This window comes from Rana temporaria, chromosome 1 (genome assembly GCF_905171775.1).
Source record: "Rana temporaria chromosome 1, aRanTem1.1, whole genome shotgun sequence".
Classification (NCBI taxonomy): Eukaryota; Metazoa; Chordata; class Amphibia; order Anura; family Ranidae; genus Rana; species Rana temporaria.
The window spans coordinates 202,752,630-202,776,926 of NC_053489.1; the positions used below are offsets into that span (position 1 = coordinate 202,752,630).

Here is a 24,297-nt window from a genome sequence, read left to right on the forward strand (position 1 = left end):
GTGGGGCCAGACTATCGGCATTGTGAATTGAAATGGTCCCTATGTCAGTGGAAATAAACAATGCCCTATCTTTGGTGTCAGTGGGAGGAATAGCACCCCATTGTTGGTGTCAGTGGGGGAATTATGCCCCCTCCTTGGTGTCAGTGGGGGGGGGGTTATGCCCCACTGTTGGTATCAGTGGATGAAAACAGTGCCCAAGGGCCCCTGGCCACAGTTTGGAGACCACTACCCTGGATAATGCATTAAAAAATATGGTTCCATCCTGAAAAGCAGATGAAGACATTGCCAGGGGAGTACTGTGATTTCCCAGCGAGAGAGAGAGCTAGAGACAATGTAACTGATATAAATGCAGCAGAAATTGAGTGCACGGGAAGTTTTCAGCAAACCCGATTTCTGGCAGCATTAGTAGGTACTTTCTTGCAATTATTGAACAGATGTAACAAAATGCTTTCTGTGTTATATTTACCAGACCACAAGGAAGTGACTAAGAGAAGTCTAGTATTTATGACTTGCATACACTTTTAACAGCCTGTTCACACCAGCCCAGTTGACAGTGTTAACGCACGCATGTTACATTAGGGCAAATATAACGCATTGAAAACTCACTGAAAACTGAGCATGTCCAGTAGCTGCCACCACTGCTCTCAAAATCCCCAACTGCATTAGGGACATGATCAAAAGGGGAGAGAAAAGCAGGATCAACCAGGATTTTTGTAGAATACAGGAAACAAATCCCACAGTGAGTAAGTATTAACTGCGTGTAATACAGCATTTATTGATAGTTTTTTTTATGATGTGGGTTTTGTTACACTTTAATATAGTGAAAGGTGCACATGCATATTACACACCATGCCCCCAACATTAGAGCCTTGGATATAGATTTTGCCAAGATAGAATACTTGACCACTTGATGAATGTATTGGCACGTGTGCAGCTCCCAAATAGACTCTTTTGTTCTATTATGTGGACAGCCAAGTCTTCTGCAGATATTAGTTTAAAATTCACCGAGAATCAGAAGTCTTGAGTAGCCCAGACCGCACTCGTATGAGTAGCTTAACAAACATATATTCATATGTGGAAATTCATGTGATTCAGCTCATGATTTGAATAATAAAGGGTGTGAATAAGGTTCCGTATTTTCAATATGAAGCTAAGATCAACAACACAGGGATATGACCTCAAACTAGGAGGAGTAAAGTTCAAAACTACCCTTATGCCGCGTACACACAATCGGACATTCCGACATCAAAACCGTGGATTTTTTCCGACGGATGTTCTCTCAAACTTGCCTTGCATACACACAGTCACACAAATGTTGGAAATTGCGAATGTCAAGAACGTGGTGACGTACAACACTACGACGAACCGAGAAAAATTAAGTTCAATGATTCCAAGCATGCGTCAAATTGATTCCGAGCATGCGTTGAGTTTTTGTGCGTTTAATTGTGTACACACAGTCAGAATTTCCTACAACAACTTTTGTTGTCGGAAAATTTGAGAACCAGCTCTCAAATTTTTGTTGTCGGAAATTCCGACAGCAAATGTCCGATGGAGCCTACACGCGGTCGGATTTTCCGACAACAAGCTCACATCGAACATTTGTTGTCGGAAATTCAGACCGTGTGTACGCGGCCTTAGAATTTGTTTACTGAAATAGTAGTTGATGCTTCGAACATACTTCCAGGTAGTGAGGTAGTGAGCCTGTCATCAGCAAGTGAATTTCAACATAATTAAGAAAAACGTTAGATCTATATTTATACAGAAAGGGGAAAAAAGGGCAGACGTGATAAACCACTTGGTCTTTTTCCCCAAAGTCACTCTTCTATGTTTCTATGTACATGATCACATACACTAGGTAGTGTGGTGTCTGTGCAGCTAGATGTACTACACCACATAAGATAATAATGGCTAATGACAGTCGGCTTCACCTCATACTTGAACCTGGATTTAAAACAGCACAGGAAACCTGCTTTTCAGTCTTTTATAGGCACTGTTAAGCCATGTACTTTATTAAATTTAGGAGATTGTTGTATTTGATCTATCTTCTTTTGTTTCATTTCTGTGCCTGTGTTGATATTGTTAGGTGAATGGATGCAAGGTGTTGCCAGTAGAACAAAGGTGTATTGTAAGACATGCTTTTGACATGGATTAACATTCTTTTCAGGGTTATAATGGAGCATCCATTATACAGCAAGCCATTCTTTTGTTAGTGACCTTGTAAGTAGGATTTACTAAAAGCATTTATAAATGCAGCCCTTACATTTTATGGCGGAAGTTGTGTTGACGCATTGGTCTTGCATTTCTCACTGGCCTGCATTATACAGTTGACCAAAAATATAATAAAGGTAAATATGATATGTATGTCTATCTACAATATGTGTGTATATTATATATATATATATATATATATGTGTATACACACTGCTCAAAAAAATTTAAAGGAACACTTTTGAATCAGAACTTCTGGGATATTGATCTGGTCAGTTAAGTAGCAGAGGGGGAGGGGTGTATACAGAGGGGGTTGTTAATCAGTTTCAGCTGCTTTGCTGTTAATTGAAATTAACAACAGGTGCACTAGATGGGCAACAATGAGACGACCCCCAAAACAGGAATGTTTTTTCAGGTGGAGGTGTCTGACATTTTTTTCCCTACTCCTCTTTTCTGACGGTTTTACACTAGTTTTGCTTTTGGCTAGGGTCAGTGCCACTACTGGTAGCATAAGGTGATACTTGGACCCTATAAAGGTTGCACAGGCATTTCAACTCCTCCAGGATGGCACATCAATATGTGTCATTGCCAGAAGGTTTCCAGTGTCTCCCAGCACAGTCTCAAGAGCATGGAGGAGATTCCAGGAGAGAGGCAGTTACTCTAGGATAGCTGGATAGAGCCGTAGAAGGCCCTTAACCCATCAGCAGGACCCGTATCTGCTCCTTTGTGCAAGGAGGAACAGGATGAGCACTGCCAGAGCCCTACAAAATGACCACCAGGCCACTGGTGTGAATGTCTCTGACCAAACAATCAGAAACAGACTTTGTGGGGGTGGCCTGAGTGCCCGACGTCCTCTAGTGTGCTCACTGACAGACACTGGAGCTTGATTGGCATTTTCCATTGAACACCAGAATTGGCAGGTCCACCACTGGCGCCCCATGCTTTTTACAGATGAGAGCAGGTTCACTCTGAGCATATGTGACAGACGTGAAAGGGTCTGGAGAAGCCGCATAGAACTTTATGCTGCCTGTAACATTGTTCAGCATGACCGGTTTGGTGGTGGGTCAGTCATGGTCTGGGGAGGCATATCCATGGAGGGACGCACAAACCTCTACAGACTACACAATGGCACCCTGACTGCCATTAGGTATCGGGATGAAATCCTTGGACTCATTGTCAGACTCTACGCTGGTGCAGTGGGTCCTGGGTTCCTCGTGGTGCACGACAATGCCCGGCCTCATGTGAAGAGAGCATGCAGCCAGTTCCTGGAGGATGAAGAAATTGATATCATTGAATGGCCCCCATGCTCACCTAATCTAAATCCAAAAGAACACCTCTGGGACATTATGTTTCGGTCCATCCGGTACCGCCAGGCTGCACCTCAGTCTGTTCAGGAGCTCAGTGATGCTCTGGTCCAGATCTGGGAGGAAATACCCCAGAAAACTATCAGTGGTCTCATTGGGAGCATGCCCTGATGTTGTCAGGCATGCACACAAGCACTTGGGGGCCATACAAACTACCGAGGACCATTTTGAGTTGTTGCAATGAAATTTCAGCAAAATGGACTAGCTTGCTGCATAATTTTTTCACTTTGATTTTCAGGGTGTCTTTGAATTCAGCCCTCTGTAGGTGGATAATTTCCATTTCCATCAAATGATGTGCCATCCTTTCATTCCTAAACACATTACCCAGTCCATATCAGTATAGATATCCAGCATGAGATTTTTGCCCGTTGAGATCTGATATGTTTTCAAAGTGTTCCTTTCGTTTTTTGAGCAGTGTATATTCAACCTACTTAACCCCTAATTTCCAAAGCTTATTTGTAAGTGCTGGTTCACACTACAGCGACATGAAAGTCGGCACGACTTTGCGAGGCAACTTGAAGTCGCCTCCAGGACAGGCAACTTTGCCAATGGCCAATCAAACAATAATCAGCTCTGTGGGAGGGAGGGGTTTGCCTGAGAAAACAATTTTCTCTTCCTGTAAAGTTGCTTCAGTTAAGACACTGATCCGACTTTGGAGGCGACTTCCATTGAACTCAATGGGTACAAGTCGCCTAGAAGTAGTAGTACAGGAACCTTTTCTGAAGTCGGAGCGACTTCAGTAGTGTGGATTACGACTTCTCTCATTCACTTTAATGTAATTTCTCATGTCGTGCGACTTGGGGCGACACAAGTCGGATCCCTATTAGCGGTAGTGTGAACGGGCACTAAGTGCCATTTCACACTGGGGCAACACGACTTTACAAGGCAACTTGGAGACGACTTGAACGCGACTTCAGCGCTACTTGGATCGACTTACAACGCGACTTTAGGTCGCCTCCAGGACAGGCAACTTTGCCAGTGGCCAATCTCTTAATAATTTGCTCTGTGGGAGGGAGGTGTTTGCCTTAGAAAACTATTTTCTTTTCCTGGAAAGTTGCTTCAGTTAAGACGGGATCCGACTTGGAGGTGACTTCTATTGAAATCTATGGGTACAAGTCGCCTTGAAGTAGTACAAGAACCTTTTTCTGAAGTTGGAGCGACTTCAGTAGTGTGCATTAAGACAGCTCTCATTCACTTCCATGTGATTTGTCATGTCGGGCGACACTAGTTGCCCCGCAGGTCGCAATAGTGTGAACCGGCTCTAACAGTTTTTAAAGTGGCCTTTTGTAATCTTTTTACCCCGGAGAGGAAAACATTTTCAGGTCTCTTGGAACTAAGACACTCTTCCAAGAAAAAAAAAAACTCCCTATCCCCCCCTGAAAGGTGCCAAATGTTGGCCCATGACAACCAATAGCAAACCAAGCTCTAGTGTGAGTCCATTGTAGAAATGTCCAAGATGTGCATGCAGTTTTGAAACGACTCTAATGTATAAGTTAAAATAAACGTAGGTTGTTTATAGGTGAGGGGTTGCCGCATGTACATTTCTTTTGGGTTTCCTGCATTTTGGAGCTCAGGGAAATGTGAAAAGTATACTGCTGTGGATCCCCTGCCAGCTCTGCCTATGCAGCAGGGGTTTAGAATGGTCCATTGCCTTCAGAGGAGTACTCTTCCATTCTATATACAGGAATAGAAAGGTGACAGGAGTGCTCAGTGTGTGACTGTGTCAGAGCTGGAAACCAGCAGAGCAGAGAAAAATGTTATGTCTGTTTCATAACCTTCCTTTGTGCAACAGCTTGCTCACTAGATGTGAATCCAAAACACCACATTGGCTATTGTTTTTCAAAGACATTTTAACCCTTTAGTAACGGCAGGTGAAACAAATTTTAATGACTGAACGCAATTTTGCAACTTTGACATGTGTTAGTAAAACTGTACATATCATTGCAACTACTTTGTGTATCCAGGTAGATTATACCTTGTTTTATCAGGACAAATTGATTCTTCTTTTGGTGGTAAATGGTCACGTATTTCTTGTTTTGTGTTCTATTATGAAAAGAAAAACTAGACCAAAATAATATATATATTTTTTTAATTTAGCTTTATATTTCTTGCTATTACCATAATTTACAACCAAAGAACAACCCAAAATAATTCTCCTGCTCCAGTGCATGTTTTTTGTTGTTTGTATGTTGTTGTATAGTAAGGCCCAGAAACTATAGTGTGCATTTTGCTTTTTTTATCCTCCCGACATGATAATTAAAAAAAATGCCCTTTTTAAATAATCCCAAACAAAATATACTGACCCCAACTTTTGACCCTTCACTTGATCCTACCACTAACCCTGCCATTGGCCTAGATCCAACCTTGATCTAGCTATTTTTCTTCTATTTCTTTTTTTACACTCTCTTTTGTTTGTTGACAATTTTCTCCCCTGCATGGAGAGGAAGATACAATGCATTTTTCTCTCCATTTAGAGGCAAACGAAAACACATGTAGTAGAAACTGATCACTTTTTTTTTTTTTATCTGTGGTGGTGCGCAAGAACAAAAACCCGTAAGTGAATAAAAAAATGAAAAATTCACGTGAACACACACAAGTGCACCTAAGGGTATGCTTAACTGCTTGCCGACCAGCCGCCGTATAACTGGCAAGTAGGCTCTGCTGGGCGAGATCGCATAGCTATACATCATCTCTCCCAGCAGCCAATAGGGGCGCTTGCGCGCCATTGCTCGTCCCTGATCCCGGGCACACAGCTCCCGGTCCTGTCAGGGGAGAAATGCCTGATCTTCTGTTCATACAGCGATCAGTCATTTCCCCCAGTCAGTCCACCCCCCCCTTCAGTTAAAACACACCCAGGGAACATACTTAACCCCTTCCCTGCCAGTGGCATTTTTATAGTTATCAATGCATAGTAATCAATGCATTTTTATAGCACTGATCGCTATAAAAATGCCAATGGTCCCAAAAATATGTCAAAAGTGTCTGCCATAATGTCGCAGTACCGAAAAAAATAGCTGATCGCCGCCATTACTAGTAAAAAAAAAAAATATTAATAAAAATGCCATAAAATTATCCCCTATTTTGTAAACGCTATAACTTTTGCGCAAATCAATCAATAAATGCTTATTGCGATTTTTTTTTTTTACGGAAAATATGTAGAATACCTATCGGCCTAAACTGAGGAAAATTTTTTTTTATATATTTTTGGGGATGTTTATTACAGCAAAAAGTAAAAAATATTCATTTTTTTTTTTCAAAATTGTCACTCCATTTTTGTTTATAGCGCAAAAAATAAAAACCGCAGAGGTGATCAAATACCATAAAAAAAAGCTCTATTTGTGGGGAAAAAAGGACGCCAATTTTGTTTGGGAGCCACGTCGCACGACCGCGCAATTGTCAGTTAAAGCGACGAAGTGCCGAAACACAAAAAATGGCCTGGTCATTGACAAGCAATTTGGTCCGGGGCTGAAGTGGTTAATGTCGACCCCCTGCAAGAGTAGGACCTTACCCCGAACCGGGGGGGGGGGGGTCAAGGCTCCTGACAGACAGGGACAAGATTCAACGTGGTCCATTTAGCCAAAATGCCTGACAGACCCGCTCCTCGTGGTCATCTGAAGCCAACCACTGAGTACTAGGTGAGGGGCTCTCCCAAAGAGAAACCCTCCCAGCAAGGAGGGAGGAAGGAACTTAATGGCCACACATTCTTCCCCTAGAATTCAGGGCAGTCCTGAGGACCCACGCCCTCCATCCAGTGAAAAGAAAACGCAAAGGTGACAAATGTGAGAACAAATAAAATAAATAGTCGCTATGCAATGTGCACTGGCTAGACTCTGCGGCATAGTAACTGATCATAGTAATCGAGTGTTCAGGTGATCGGAAACTAGGAGTCCACAGTCCCGATCATTTATATGGGACCTGGAGCTCTCCCTGTTCTGGGAGTGTGCAGCTCCCAATACAAATACAAGTACGCATATATGTGGCTTCGCGGATGAAGATCGACTCCCGTGAGGCCACATATATGTGTGCGGGAAGGGGTTAAACTCTTCTCCAAAACATCAAAGAAGTTCTTTAGACCAGCATGGGAGAAATCCCATTTATAACTGGGTGATTTTAAAAGTTTTTTTGGGGGAGTTCTTGCACATGCAGACAAAATGTTTTTTATTTTTTTTTTATTTTTTTTGGTTTTTAGTCTAGTGTTGTCTTCTGCTCTTAGAATCTTGTCCTCCCAGGACCCTTGTCTCTTGTCCCTGCTTTTGTAATGCGTATCTCTGCGGTTGTAAATGTGGGGCTGTGCCTGCAACTTACAGGTAAATGCCTCCATATCCAGCATAGCAAGGCCTTGTGCCTCCATTTTCTTTCCCTTAAGCCTAGTACATACTGGACAAATGTCGGGCGACATCAGCCGGTTCAATAAAGACGTCTGATATTCGGCCTGTGTGTATGGCAGCTGGTCCGACAGAAGCTGGATGTGCATGCTGGAAAACCAGACCGTCTCCAGATCAGCGCTTTCAGCCAATGACTGAGAGCACTGACCGGAGTGTTCTGGTGTGGGGCAGTGCTGTCAGAACACAATGGAACAGCAGGGGGAAACACTGTACTAACATTGGATTGTTAGTACAGTGGCTCCGACCGGGTGTGTACTAGACTTTAGCTGATATTTCTGAGTGGGAGAAGAGGAGGAGAGCAGAGGAGAACTGTTGTTCAGGCGTGAAAGTATTTACAGATGCTCCAGTTAATGTCTATAGGGCCAAAAAATGAAAAAGGAGCTCATTCACCTTTTTAAGCTTTGAACTTTGAGTGAGTGTGGAGATGTAAACAACCACAATAGATTAGAAATAGATTTTGAGGCTGGGTTCGCATCTCTGTGTGGATCGGCTCACAGCAAGTGTCCGGTGCATCCCTTTTCACAGTTTCAGGTCCGGATATTTGGCTAAATTTGGACCTGAAACAGACCAGAAGACGCACAGGACTCCTGTGCAATTCGCTTTGCAGCCGCCACGGAGCTATGTGAACTGGCTCCATTGAGACATGTGAATTGGATGCGGAAAAAATCTGCATCCAATTTGCAATAGTTCGAACCCAGCCTTAAAATGGGTTGTAAACCCTCATGGCTTTTCACTTTAATACATTCTATGCATTAAGGTGAAAAACCTTCTGTAGTCTGCAGGCCCCCCCCCGTTTTACTTACCCGAACGCTGTCATTCTCCATCCGGGAACAAGCACGCCATCTTTAGCTGGTGTCTTGTGTCCCGATTGGATAGATTGATAGCAGCACAGCCATTTGCTCTCACTGCTGTCAATCAAATCCTGAGTCCTGCATTTGGTGTGAATGGACACAGATGCGGGACCGCACAGGTGTCCACCAAGGAAAGTGCTTCTTCCACGTGGACACTCGATGTGGGGAGGAGCCACCAGCGCCACTGAGGGACCTCAGAAGAGGAGGATCGGGGGCCACTCTGTGCAAAATGCACAGTGGCATCAAGTATGACATGTTTGTTATTTAAAAAAGGAAATGTGTGAAAACATGCAAGAAAATGCTTAGGCAAGAATGATCACTACGGGAACATTTTTAAAGCGAGTCGTTAAATTCCAGTATACAAACAGACCAGTTGTTGCAAATGATGCAGCTTATTTGTGCATAGCTTGCAAAAATCAGGCCTTACTCCCCAACAATAACAGGCTCTTTTTAACATCAGAACAGCATTATTTTCCTTGCGGGGGGGGGGGGCTCCATTGTCCATTATGTGCGCCTGCCTGAAGGAGTTTGCATATCAGGGATAACTGTTGTGTAAGTTGACAGCATGAACAAGAAAGGCAGATCTCTAACCGCCTGTCAATCTCAGCCAAAGATCTACCTCTGTATGACCATTCTTAGTCGTATTTTTTTCCTACTTAATGTCAGAGCATTAACTTCAAAGTGACTTTATTAAGTGATCAAATAGAAGGTGACAGTGGAGGATGTTCTGATGTTGTGCCCCATGCTCTTCCACAAAAGATTGATTTTTTTTTTCTGGCCATCGTGTTATTTATTAGCCGGTATGTACAGCCTCACATGAATATTTGTGTTTCTGGATGCTGCTTGCAGACAGTGCTGCACTGTTCTTCTCGGCACCCATGGAATGCTTTACTCATCTGAAATTTCACTTCCCATATTAGCATATACATATTTTTTTAAACATTCTCTGTTCTTCGTACCCTGCCTTGGGCATTCTTGGAAAAATACACGTTGGAATAATATGGTGAAGCGCAGCATTATATTGCTTAGACTAAAGATAGGCTTGTGAAAGCATTAGGCCTCCCAAACACTGCTGCAAATGTCATTCAGCTGCTAGGAGAGATGTGGAACACGCTGGTAACATTTTTGCTAATAAATCCTAATGCACTTTGAAAGCTGCACATTTATTTATTGTGGTGGAAGTGCCTACACATTCCCTTGTTTGCCAAACCTTAAAAAGGAGGTCCACAATAGGACTTAAAGCGGCATTAAAGCAAAAGCAAACATTTATTATATTGCTGTATGATTCTTGAGGTTAGTTCATGCTTGGAATTAACTTCCAGCAGAGGTAGTAAGCCAGTCGACAGTAATTGGCTTTAAAAACATGCCTGGGACAAATATAGATCTATACTCGGACAAAAAAGTAATAAAAAAAAGGCCAAAACATTTATATAAAAATGGGCAGACATTTCCATACTTACAGGGCCTTTAAAGTGCTTGTAAAGCAGAGTTTGACAAATTTGCTTGGAATCTCGGAGCCAGCTAAAAAAGTTAGGAGCCAGAAAACGCACCCCGTCCCGACGAGCTTGTGCACAGAAGCGAACACATACGTGAGCAGCGCCCGCATATGTAAACGGTAGACCTCCTCTGTAACTCAAAACATGCAACCTGTAGATTTTTTTAAACGTCGCCTATGAAGATTTTAAAGGGTAAAAGTTTGTCGGCATTCCACGAGCGGACGCAATTTTGAAGCGTGACATGTTGGGTATGAATTTACTCGGCGTAACATTATCTTTCAGAATATTAAAAAAAATGGGGATAACTACTGTTGTCTTATTTTTTTATTTAAAAAAGTGTAATTTTTTTCCAAAAAAGTGCGCTTGCAAGACCGCTGCGCAAATACGGCGTGACAGAAAGTATTGCAACAATCGCCATTTTATTCTCTAGGGTGTTAGGATAAAATATATATATAATGTTTGGGTGTTCTAATTAGAGGGAAGAAGATGGCAGTGAAAAATTACATTAGAATTGCTGTTTAACTTGTAATGCTTAACTTGTAATACCAACGGCTCACCACCAGATGGCGCCAGCTCACCTTCCAAGCCAAGTCGCCAGGACACCATTTCTAGTCGCCATGGCTACCTGGCGCCCGGGATTTGTAGAGCCCTGTTGTAAAGTCTTGTTTTTTTTTTTTTTTAAATGACAAACATGAGCTCCTAATCAGCAGGTCTGTGTGTCCATTCACATATGGAGCTGTGGCGTGGCCCCCGCCCTTCCATCTCCTGATTGGCTCACTGGCTGTCATTGACAGCAGCGGGAGCCAATGGCTACTGCTGCTGCCGTCAAAAGCCAATCAGGAGTGTGAGTCCCATGACAGGTGAGGCTCTCGTGGACATCACTGGATCGAGAGGGGCTGGGGGGGGGGACTGCTGCATGAAGACTGTTTTTTCATAGAATGCATGAAGGTTAAAAACCTTGTGCCTTTACAACCCCTTTAAATAGAGATGACATGGGGGAATGTGCATGTTTTTTGCACCCTGGCATACGCTTTAATCCTTTCCCTAATTCCTTAGGGATTTATTATATATGTTTTCTCTGATTTGATAACCGTTTTCTCTTTAGTAAATTCAATGCCACCTTTTTATGATGGAATTAAAAATGCATTCTTTTAGACTTCAGGTCAGTAAAGGATAACTTCTTAGGCAAGCTTTGTAGAACACATAGAATATTTTATCACTGTTGTTTTAAAGGTCGAGTGTCACTTGTCTGCGGAAATTGATTTTTCTATTGTTTGAATTTCCAGCTTCAAATCCTTTCACAATAGAAATCTTGTGTGACAATTAAGACTGGAAATATGCTGGGTTTTCCATCTGTTAAATATTCCTACACATGTAACAATTTTAGTGATTCTATCTTTCTTTTCCGTGTTCTGTTTGGGATCAGAAGGTTGCGCTGTGTACATTTTGTGCTTTCTCTAGACATATGACAGTAATTGCTCTTTGGGAGGCAACAAGATGTTTGAAAAAGTTTTCTTCTCTTATCGTCCATGGACGGACACAGCTCCTTTAATCTTGACAAGTGGGAAAACGTTTTTTTCCTAACAAAACTTTATACATGTTCACGTGATAGGAGAGATCAACAGAGGATTTTCATCATGGAGAATGTGTAGTTGTTTGTTGTGGTCATACCTATCAGAAATTAGGAGTATATGAAAAAGCTATACATTTTCAGGCAAAGACATTTGTTGCACTGTAGATGCTAAATCTTAAATATAATTAAAAAATTACCCAGCAGATTGTGGAGTTTGATATCTATCATTGTTTTTTAAGATCGTCAAATAAGGGCACTCTGTATATCATAGAAGTTGTAGTGTTCTCCCTAGAAACCCAACTTTGTGCAACCCATTATTATTATTATACAGGATTTATATAGCGCTAACAGTTTGTGCAGTACTTTACAATATTAGGGCAAATGGTGCAGTTACAATACAGGAGGAGTGAGAGTGCCCTGCACGTTAGAGCTTACAATCTAAATGAAAAACGTTATAAAGCTCATCATTTTGAAGTTAAAGCTAAACGATGACCCTAAAATTCTCGTAATATACCCATTATTACCTATGAGCTTGAGTGAGCTCATTTTAAAAGCGGTGTTCCGCCCCCCTCCAAAAATTTAAAGTCAGCAGCTACACATACTGTAGCTGCTGACTTTTAATATTAGGACACTTACCTGTCCTGGAATCCAGCCTGTCATTGCCGGCAGTGAAGCCTTGCGGTTTCACCGCTGGGTCCCTACTATGCATACACGAAGTACGCTGCTCTATTACTGGCCCAGCAGCAGGGGAGGGAGGAAGGGGCTGGACTTCTAAAGTACCTCGCCATGGCAAGGAGCGATGGAAGTGGGGACATGGTACCTGTCAAAAATGGGTACCCGCTCCCCCTCAGATGTGGCACCAGAGGGGGGAGGAATCAGATAAGCGGAAGTTCCACTTTTGGGTGGAACTCAGATTTAAGAAGAGGCTGTGTGGCTCTGAAGAGGGGTTACAGCCAAGATAGTTGGATCAGGAATTGTGAGTTTAGAACTGGGTATACACAGATCGAAGTTTGACTGGTTCAGCAGGGACCAGATGAATTTTGATCTGTGCGTAGCTCTTCCTGTCCGCCAGAAGCCCTTCAAACAATCGTTAAAGGGTCCTGCTGGAAAATCTTAATTTGATCAGCGGCTGCAGCACTGAACAGTGTATTCTGACAGTGGGGAGTCCCTGACGGGGGTAGGATTCCTGCATCACCGCACTTGTGTGGAAGCAGGAACTCTTTTTTTTTTTTCACAGCCTGCTGGCTAAATAAATAATAAAAAAAATAGCTTGGGACATGCATTTTTTTAAAGCAGTATTATTTCCAAAAGCAAACATTTATTATTTTGCAGCTTACCAATTCTTTAATGTGATGGCTGTATTAGTTTTCTTTCTTCCGCTTTTCTTCTCCCTATCTTTAATGTTTTAAGTGTAGGGCCCCATTCACACGGTCGGACCGTTCAGGTCCGCCTGTCAGTTTTGTCGAGGGACCTGAACGGCGGCTCCATGCAAGCCTGTGGAGCGTCGGATGTCAGCGGTGACATGTCCGCTGACATCCGATCCGCTAAAATCAGACGTATGGCAATACGTCGCCATCCGTCCATGGCGGATCGGATCGGGCGAGATATGATGAAAACGGACATGCTGTCCGTTTTCATCAGATCTCTCCATAGGAGACAGCGGCACTCAACAAGCCCCTCCCTTCTCAGTGAGCAGAGAGGAACCTGTCATCCGCCATCTCAGTGTAGATCAGTGGAGAGATCTCCTGCTGAGCTGGCGGACTCCGTAACAATAGAGTCCGCCTCATCTGAATGAGGGCTAAGGGCTAAACGGCTGTAGATAGGGCTTGGGGTTACTTAATCTAGGGCTCCACAAACCCCAGACACGTGCTCTTTCAAGACGGTGCATGCGCCATTAAAGGTGTTGCTCAGGGAAATTGCAAATATCTCCCAGACCATGTTGGTCTCGGAGATATTGCAAGCACCTACAGGAAAGACTTAAAGCGGAGGTTCACCCAAAAGTGAACCTCTGCTTTTCGGGAACCCTCCCCCCTCCGGTGTCACATTTGACACCTTTCAGGGGGGGAGGGGGTGCAGATACCTGTATAAAACAGGTATTTGCAACATTTCCTGGTATAGACTGCCCGGCCCCTGCGTGTCACCCCTCCGTTGTGTTCTGGGAAACACTCGGCTCCCAGAACACAGCGGGGACCAGTGGGAACGGCACAGCGCGACTCGTGCATACGCAGCGCTTCACTTTCCGATTCCCTTACTGAGGATGGCGGCGGGGGAAGCCGAGCTACCGCTCGGCTTCTGGCTGCCGACGTCACGGGCGACCTGGACAGGTAAGTGTCCATTTTTTAAAAGTCAGCAGCTGCTGTATTTGTAGCTGCTAGCTTTTAAAAAAAAAAAATTCAGGTGAACCACTGATTTAATCTAGGCTTACTGGTAGGTGTAACTTGTCCCTAAGGGTTTAGGAGAACCTATCACCAAAAAATAAAATAAAAAATCATTACATTGGGACTGGCTCCTAGATTCAAAGCAAATTTGTCAAGCCCTGACTTAATCCAATGCCATAGCTTCATACTGACAAGTATAAATGGTACAACATTCAGTATTTTATTTTCCGAGGCCATAAAGCCGCAATAGGGCGCAGGGCTTTCCCATATCGGTGACATTAACACATCAGGGGTGGAGGGGAGACTGTTTAGCAAACCTAAACAGAAAAATAATACAGAAGCACTTAAAGCTAGCTTTAACCTTACAAATGATAATGGCAGGGAAGGATCTTCACAAAGAAAAATGGATAGTAATGCTAAACTAATCCTGAAAACTCTTATCGCCAGCATACTGCAATCCCGTTCCCCTGTGCGCAAAACTCCATCAGTGAAAATATTGTGTCGAAAAATCATTAAGTGTCTGTACTGCCCCATAGCAAATGTTCATTCTCCAGCTGGTAATTTCCAGTGCAAGGTTAAATCCAACTGCAGATGTGGTAGTACAGACAGTTCTTACTTCTGATCCTTTGATACATGAGGCCTCCTGCGAGTTCAATACTTGCCCTTAATGAAGCAATCAGTGGGGAGCCAAGGGGAAGAGCCGTTGCTATGGTTCCTTTGCTGCAGCCATTTCCTACTCTGCCGTTGGGAGAATCATTTGAGCCTCAAGCTGTTCATTCAATTTTCTTTACAGACCCCAGTTCCCTTGCCCCAGTTTTTTTGACACTACCAGTCTAGCAGAGTGTAGAGAAAGTCTGGTACATTGTAAGACATTCGGCATGCTTTCACAGAGAAGTCGAGGTGATGGCAGAACATGATTGGATTGAAAAATGTCTGCATAAAGGACCATGTAGCAAACGGCTACACCTCTGCATTCACGCGTACGGTACTTTGTTCTGGATTACATTAGTGACCATGTTTTTAAAGAAGAACATTCTGTCAAGCGCTGTGCAAACTGTTAGCGCTATATAAATCCTGTATAATAATAATAATAATAATAATAGTAATAATAAAATAAATAAATCAATTATTAGCAGGATTTTGTGACAAAGACAACGCTTTATCCCAGGGTGGATAAAAATCCATGATTTAAAAAAATAATTTAAATCTGATTTTTTTTATTTTTTTAATGAAATGTATTTTAATAAAATGCGTTTGGAGTAAAAATCTACCTAAAGATAGTTTTTCTATTTAAGATGCATTAATAATTTAGTTTATTTAGCGTGAAATGGAGCTTAGTTATGTAGCACGAGGCTGTATATTCTGCAATATTTACATTTTGGTGAACTCATTCATTGAATGTAAGCTGAGATAACATGCACTGCATTGATGCATTCACACAATTTCCCAGTAACCATGAGATAAAACAAAGTTCAGGAATATTCCTTTATCCCATTATTTTGCAAATCTACGTACACTACAAATGATTAAATCGGTTCTGATATCAATGTTTTACTAACCTGACAGCTGATTCTAAATAGGAAACCTTCATTTTGTTTGTAAATATTAAAGCGGGAGTTCACCCGAAATTTTTTTTTTAACATTAGATTGATGCTCATTTTGTCAAGGGGAATCGGTTAGTTTTTTTAAAATCAATGCAGTACTTACTGTTTTAGAGAGCGATCTTCTCCGCCGCTTCCGGGTATGATCTTCGGGACTGGGCATTCCTATTTGATTGACAGGCTTCCGACGGTCGCATACATCGCGTCACGAGTAGCCGAAAGAAGCCGAACGTCGGTGCGGCTCTATACGGCGCCTACGCACCAACATTCGGCTACTTTCGGAAAATCGTGACGCGATGTATGCGACTGTCGGAAGACTGTCAATCAAGTAGGAACGCCCAGTCCCGCAGCCCATACCCGGAAGCGGCGGAGAAGATGCATCTCTAAAACGGTAAGTACTGCTTCAATGGCAAAAAAAACACCCGATTCCCCTTGACAAAACGAGCCTCAATCTAATGTAAAAAAAAAAGTTTTTTGGGTGAACCTCCACTTTAAAGATTCTAACTACCAGCAATAATAAGTCCTTACATTTAAAGTTTTACCAAACCCACAACAGTAAAATCTGTCTGTATATGCAGAATAGCATGCTTGTTATAATCATTGTGGAACTTAAGTGATTAATCCTCTGCATTGTGTAAAAAGGCTCTTTGATCCGCTATGCACAGATCCTCCCCCTCCTGCAGGGTTTCTCTTGGCAAGACCAGGTAAGACACAGTGAGGGTAGTACAGTTGCACATGCTCAGTTTGGTCTCTATTGCTTGAGAGAACATTTCCTTGTTGAGCTGAGCTTTTCAGGTCACATGATATGACATCACACATTTGGCTATGTATACAGATCCTAAATGACAGCACAGTCCCTCCCCCTCCTCCATGCCGAATAACTAAAATAGGACACAGTGGGTGGAATGTCACATGTTAATTGATGGATGATCCACCTCCCATAACACCATGAGGACACAAGCTGTAGTGGAAATCTCCTCCTACCTGAACACTCAGCACTCGGTCAAACCCTGCAGTTTATCACGTGACCATAGTACACAGATTAGCCAAAAAGGTATATAGTGGAATTATTTTATTGTAAAAAGATTTAGAAAGCTGTGGGCACTGCAGGGGGGCGGATAAACTTTTTTTCATATTATTTGGTTTACCACCAGTTTAAAGAGCACCTGTTATTTCAGATCCATCATGGCAGAGCCTGTTAGCAGACATCCACTTACGTGCTGCCACCACCTCCTTCTCCTAGTTGTGTCACTGACGCATCACCAGCTGTCCTATTAAAATAAATGCGGGTCATAAGAGGAGCTACACAGAGATGACAATTGCTCTTTAACCACTTCAATACCAGGCACTTAGCCCCCTTCCTGGCCAGGCCAATTTTCAGCGCTGTCGCACTTTGAATGACAATTGCGCAGTCATGCTACACTGTACCCAAACAATTTTTTTTATCATTTTGTTCCCACAAAGAGCTTTCTTTTGGTGGTATTTGATCACTGCTGGGGTTTTTATTTTTTGCACAACAAATAACAGGAAAAAAAAGGGTTTCTATGATTCGGTTATAAAATTCTGTGAATAAGTATGTTTTCTCCTTCACCAACGGGCACTGCACTGATGGGCACTGATGATCAACAGCATTGATAGGCAGCACTGATGGGCACTGAAAGGCTGCACTGATGAGTAATTATGGGTGGTACAGATGGGCACGGATAGGTGGCACCGGACACTGATGGGTGGCACTGATGCCCATCACTGACAAAGAGACATCTGGCAGGCATTAGCAATGGGCACTGACTGGCACCATGGCATACCTGTTCATCCATCCACGGGGGGGGTGGGGGGCTGTGCTTATAATCAATCAGCGCAGACCCCCCCTGTCAGGAGAGCCGCCGATTGGCTCTCCTCTACTCATGTCTGTCAGACGTGAGTGAGGAAAAGCTGATACATGGCCTTTCCTGTTTACACTGTGATCAGCCTCCGTCGGAGGCTCTTCACCAAGATCGGTGTGTCAGACTGACATGCCCATGCAGACTGGCAGTTATGCTGAAAGACGTAATTTGACGTCCAGTCAGGATAACTAAACCACCATTATCTATGCGAAAAAATAAAAGCCCATAATCCCAATAGCGTTCTGCGATCCACCAATCAAAATCTTCTTCAGATACCGAAAGCCAACTACAAGTCCAAAAGGAGATAGAAGATTCGCGGTCCAAGGTCCCAGACTATGGAACGCTTTACCAACCAGCGTTTGGTTGGAGGAGAACCACTTAGCCTTCAGGAAAAAGATCAAAACTCATCTCTTTTGATATCAAAAGAGACAGGTACATCAAGCGCCCAGAGGCGATTAAGTTCGCATGTGTCGCGCTATACAAGTATAAGTTTCTCATATAAGTTTCTCATTTATTCACCGCCCGGCCTTCATTTTGCTAAAGGTCGGGTGGTAAATGGTTAAAAATGATGATTTAAATCAAGCCTTTTTACGAGTGATTTAAATAAAATCCACCCTGGATCGGACAGGTGAGAGGGTTACCAGGATAAATGATTACATGGTTATGCTTCATAGGCTACAGCAATATTTTTCTAATCAGTTGTTTTAGTGGTTAGCTGGGATTTATCAGTTTACTGCTGGCATTATATGACTTTGGGTTGATATAGAAACAATTTGCCTTGCGTTGGTTGTGACATTTGGAGAGTGTAATAAGTGTCAGTTCGTATGACAGTGCTGTGATCTACAGAGCGTTCTAGTAATTCTACCAGTTTGCAGCGTATGCTGTGCTGAGAAGAGTTATCTTGACAAGATCACGTTTGTTTTGATAAGACACATGATAAGGTCACCAATGAGTGTAGCACTCGTAGTTGCATAAACATTCCTTGAAATGAGTGCTTTGTTGCATTAAGTAGTGTGTTTTACATCTCACATTAAATCTAAAACAAAAAAAGGTCTTCTTTTTTTTTTTATTCCAAACGACTCAGACAGGCCATAGATTATGGGATGTTGTTTACTGCAATCAATCGCCTGATTCTTCCATCAACACAGTCAGTGTCTGAGTGTATCCCTCCCGCGGAGCTATTATGGGAAGAAAGCAGTGATTTTTTGCTAGCAGCTATAGCCACTAGAAATAATCACATGTAAATATTCCACAGGCTGGTTGTACCCAGGTCAATTGATGGATCAGATAGATACAATCAGCCTGCCTCAGATGATACACAGAGTTAAAACAAATCCCCCTACATACATTTTACATGTATATCTGCTGTCTTCAGCTTACTACACTCTTTGGAAAGTGCAGATTGTGTTAAAAATCTTTCTTCCTCTTTCAGCAGCACATAGGGGTGGGTGGGCAGTCTGGACATACACTGTGTGACCCCCCCCCTCCACATAGGCAGATGAATGAAGAAACATGCAAAACTGTAGCTCCCTGCTTATCGCCCTCTAAACCGCGATAACGCAGCATGAAGAGCTACATAGATGTGAACTGAATCTTCACCATCACTTGATTTATGTTTTTATTTTCCTCAACTAGCTTTCTTTGGAAATTTACCATACGCATGAGTAGATTTAAAGTATATCAAAATGGAAAATCATATATTTCATTTCCACAATGTATTTCAATTATTTCTAGCCTATTTCTATTAGGCAACATTCACACGAGAGTTCATGTTTGGCCTCTGGCAAGGATCAGTAGATTCTTGACAGAACTAGTATGGAAGGGATTTCACCCAAAGGGGAATGCCAACATCCGTGTGATTTACATATAACAAAACAACTCTGGATGGGATTTTTTAGGCATTCACAATATGTGTACACACAACATAAAATCTAATAGTTTTTTGTATATAATACAGAGTTAAAAGCTTTTGTTTGGTACATATGAAACAAGGCAAAAAAAGTCTGACAACATATCATATGCACTCAAACAGGGTCGCTATCCCTATTCCCTAAAGTCCCATCAATTCAAAAATAGGCATTTGTAGTAAATTGAACATTCAACAAACAAATATTTCTGACGCAATTGTAAATTCTTCCTCAGAGGAGAAGAGACACTGGTCACACTACAAAAAATACAAGAGTTGTAATGTGTACAGTTATAGTCTCAAGGTTTTTCACTTTAATGCATTCTATGCATTAAGGTGAAAAAACGTCTGTACTGCAGCTGCCCCCCCCATCTTTTTCTTGCCTGATCCGATCCAGCGATGTGCACAAGTCCAGCGACTCCAGCCGCTGTCTCTCTCCTCATTGGATAGTTTGATAGCAGCGGGAGCCATTGGTTTTCGCTGCTGTCAATCAAATCCAGTGACACGGGGCGGAGCTGACATAAAAAGGAGATGATCAAAAATAGTGCTTGCACCATATTGTTCCTGCCCCAAATTTGCAAGATGTATGACCTTATCACACATACACCACACTGACGCACAAGGCAAATAACACCAGCGGGAAAGTCTAAATTGCCATCCAAACTATGGGCAGGCGTCAGGGCAGCCACACACAAGTGGGGAGAACATCGTTACATAGTCACATAGTAGGCAAGGTTTAAAAATAACACAAGTCCATCAGTTCCAACCTTTGTGTGTGATTATATGTCAGTATTACATTGTATATCCCTGTATGTTGCAGTCGTTCGGGTGCTTATCTAGTTTTTTTAAACTATTGATGCTCCCCGCTGATACCACCGCCTGTGGAAGGGAATTCCACATCCTTGCCACTCTTACAGTAAAGAATCCTCTTCGCAGTTTAAGGTTAGACCTCTTTTCTTCTAATTTTAGTGAGTGGCCACATGTCTTATTAAACTCCCTTTCGCGAAAAAGTTTTATCCCTATTGTGGGGTCACCAGTATGGTATTTGTAAATTGAAATCATATCCCCTCTCAAGCGTCTCATCTCCAGAGAGAATAATGCTTGCAACCTTTCCTCATAACTTTGATTCTCCAGACCTTTTATTAGCTCTGTTGCCCTTCTTTGTATTTGATCCATTTCCAGTACATCCTTCCTGAGGACTGGTGAACAGAACTGGACAGCATTCTCCAGATGCAGCTGGATCAGAGTCTTGTAGAGTGGGAGAATTATAATTTTATCTCTGGAGTTAATCCCCTTTTTAATGCATGCCAGTATTCTGTTTGCTTTGTTAGCAGCAGCTTAGAATTGCATGCCACTGCTGAGCCTATCATCTACTAGGACCCCCAGGTCCTTTTTCCATCCTAGATTCCCCAGAGGTTCTCCTAGTGAGTAGATTGCATTCATATTTTTGCCACCCAAATGCATTATTTTAAATTTTTCTACATTAAACCTCATTTGCCATGTAGTTGCCCACCTCATTAATTTGTCCAGATCTTCTTGCAAGGTTTCCACATCCTGCGGAGAAGTTATTGCCCTGCTTAGTGTCGTCTGCAAATACAGAGATTGGGCTGTTTATCCCAAACCTCCAGATCATTTATGAACAAATTATATAGGATTGGTCCCAGTACAGAACACTGTGGGACCCCACTACCCACCCCTGACCATTCTGAGTACTCCCCATTTATCACCACCCTCTGAACTCACCCTTGTATCCAGGTTTCAATCCATGTACTCACCCTATGGTCCATGCCAATGGACCTTATTTTGTACAGTAAACGTTTATGGGGAACTGTATCAAATGCTTTGGCAAAATCCAGATACATCCAGTCTACGGGCTTTCCTTTTATCTAGATGGAAGCTCACCTCCTCATAGAAGGTTAATGGATTGGTTTGGCAAGAACAATTCTTCATGAATCCATGCCGATTACTGTTAATGGTACTGTTTTCATGCAGGAGTACAGGAGAGGAGGTTGGGACCAGAGGCAGGGCCTGCCTAATACAGGACCTCCCCACAATTAGCAAGGACACCCCAACCAGGGCCGCCTACTCCCTCCCTAAACAAGTGGTATCCAAGGTGCAAGAGCCATTCCCAAAGGGGAGTCCAAGGCACCCTGGGAGCACTGGGCAACTCCTGGAAAAGCATACAACTAGAGGTCGACCGATATGGGTTTTTCTCTGGCCGATGCCGATATTTGGAAATCGGGGCGGCCGATGGCCGATATGTGTTGCCGATTTTGCGGCCGATATTTTAGGCCGATTTTTTTTTCCTCATCTCAAAAAACCTAGGGTGGAGAGGAGATAATTGTTTAGGGTGGAGAGGTGGGGTGCAGCCTGTCAGTGCCACAGCAGTGCCCACCAGTGCAGCCCATCGGTGCCACCTCATTAGTGCCCACCAGTGCCACCTCATTGGTGTCTATCAGTGCCCACCAGTGCCACTTCATCAGTGCAGCCCATCAGTGCCACCTCATCAATGCACCAGTGCATCCCATCATTGCCCACCAGCGCATATCACCAGTGCCAACCAGTGCATCACATTAGTGCCATCCAGTGCGTCACATTAGTGCCAACCAGTGCATCACATTAGTGACAACCAGTGCATCACATTAGTGCCAACCAGTGCGCCACCTCAGTGCCAACCAGTCCATCACCTCAGTGCCAACCAGTCCATCACCTCAGTGCCAACCAGTCCATCACCTCATCAGTGCCAACCAGTCCATCACCTCATCAGTGCCAACCAATGCCCACCAGTAGAGCCCAATGTCATTCACTCATCAATGCCCACCAACCTAGCACAAGACTCTATTCGTCCCTGGCCCGGACGTGCTGCTGCCCCACCTCTGCCTACAATCCCCAGAATGCAGAGCGGGCCGGTAACAGCCAATCGGCGGCCGCCGCTGCCGACATCCTCCACTGTAAAGAAAACGTCCCCTGACTGCTGCGCGCCCTGCCTCTGCCTACAAACCCCAGAATGCAGCGCGGGCCGGCAGTTACCGGCCCGCGCTGCATTTTGGGGCTTGTAGGCAGAGGCAGGGCGCGCAGCAGTCAGGGGACGTTTTTTTTCCAGAGTGGAGGATGTCGGCAGCGGCGGCCGCTGATTGGTGGTTACAGGCCCGCTGCCTAAAACAAAAACAAAAAAAAAAGTCAGCAGATAGCAGCGAGCGGGCCCCTCCTCCTCTGGGTGGGCCGCCGCGCTGGGTGTACCAAGATGGCCGCGGCTCCGGAGCTAGGCCGAAGCCGCGGCCTTTCTTGATGCTGTGACCGCGGCGGCAATCCACGGATCCGCGGATTGCTGCCGCGGTCACAGCATCAGGAAAGGCCGCGGCTTCGGCCTAGCTCCGGATCCGAGGCACCGCCAATTGCCATGTTAATATTTGCCTAATTTGGATGAAAATCGGCCGATTTCTCCAAAACGGCCAAATATCGGCCGATATATATCGGCCTGCCGATATATCGGTCGACCTCTAACAACCCCCCTTAGGGGAGAATGTCAATCTACAACACAAAATAAAATAAAAAAATTGAAAACAAATATAACAATGTAATCAGATATTTATTTGTAAAAAAAAAAAAAATTAATCCATTTATCATTTTCCTTCCACTTCACAATTATGTGCCACTTGTGTTGGGCTATCACATAAAATCCCAATAAAATACATTTACCTTTTTGGTTGTAACATGACAAAATGTGGAAAATGTCAAGGTATGAATACTTTGTCAAGGCACTGTATACAAAATGCAATTTGCAAGTATTTCATGTATGTATAGAACATGTATACATGTCAAATTCAATAGGCAATAAACCAAATCTCCATGTACAAGTACCATAAATTGACTGTATTGCTATGAGACTTGATGGGTGGGAGGCACACATTTCTAAACAAACTATCATCCACAATGTAATGGCACCATTGCTATTATTCCAAAAACTTGTATCATTTAACCCGAGTGTTGTAGTAGGACTCTGTCAAGCCCAATAAATTGAGTACATGGAACTTGATAGTTGTGTTGGAATGCTACAGGTCTCCCATTAGGGGAACTTAAACTGCTCGTACGCACGGCATATAAATGATCCGGCATGTGCTGCCAAAACTCACATGAGAGCAAGTAAATCACTCCCACAATCCTGCAATTAATGAAATGTTTGGGCCCAAATATACTGGCGTCCCGTAGAATTTGTCATCTGTTTATGTCAATATAGAGACCATAAGTGCTGCTGAATCAGGCAACGCTCGGTATGTAACACATATTACTAATGTCTACTGTACTTGGTAACTTTATTAGCAAAAACATATATAGACATGCATAGCATAGTCCTTCCTTGAGTAACCAGAGAGAGTGAATTTGATTGATTTTGGCAAGTTCATTTCCGAGGCTAATGCCATGCCTACATTGTATATCAGGGGATTTCCAACACGTAGAAAAGAATGCTATCTGTGTTCTGTATGGGCCCCAATTTCTCCTTTATTTTGTTTTGTTACAGGGAGTTTTCTATGTATTTTCCCTTTACCCCCAAAGGTGACATAATATATTCATGTACAACTGTTTCTCTGCAAGCCACTTATAAATACAAATACTGTTTTTGCATGTGTACATCATTTCAGTAGTGTGATTTG

General features: G+C 43.1%; 1 protein-coding gene across 1 annotated transcript in view; it reads left to right on the forward strand.

The window, feature by feature from the left end:
- The window catches only part of FBRSL1 (fibrosin like 1), a 694,818-nt gene that overhangs the window by 28,805 nt on the left and 641,716 nt on the right, over positions 1 to 24,297 (forward strand). The gene's annotated exons all lie outside the window — the stretch shown is intronic.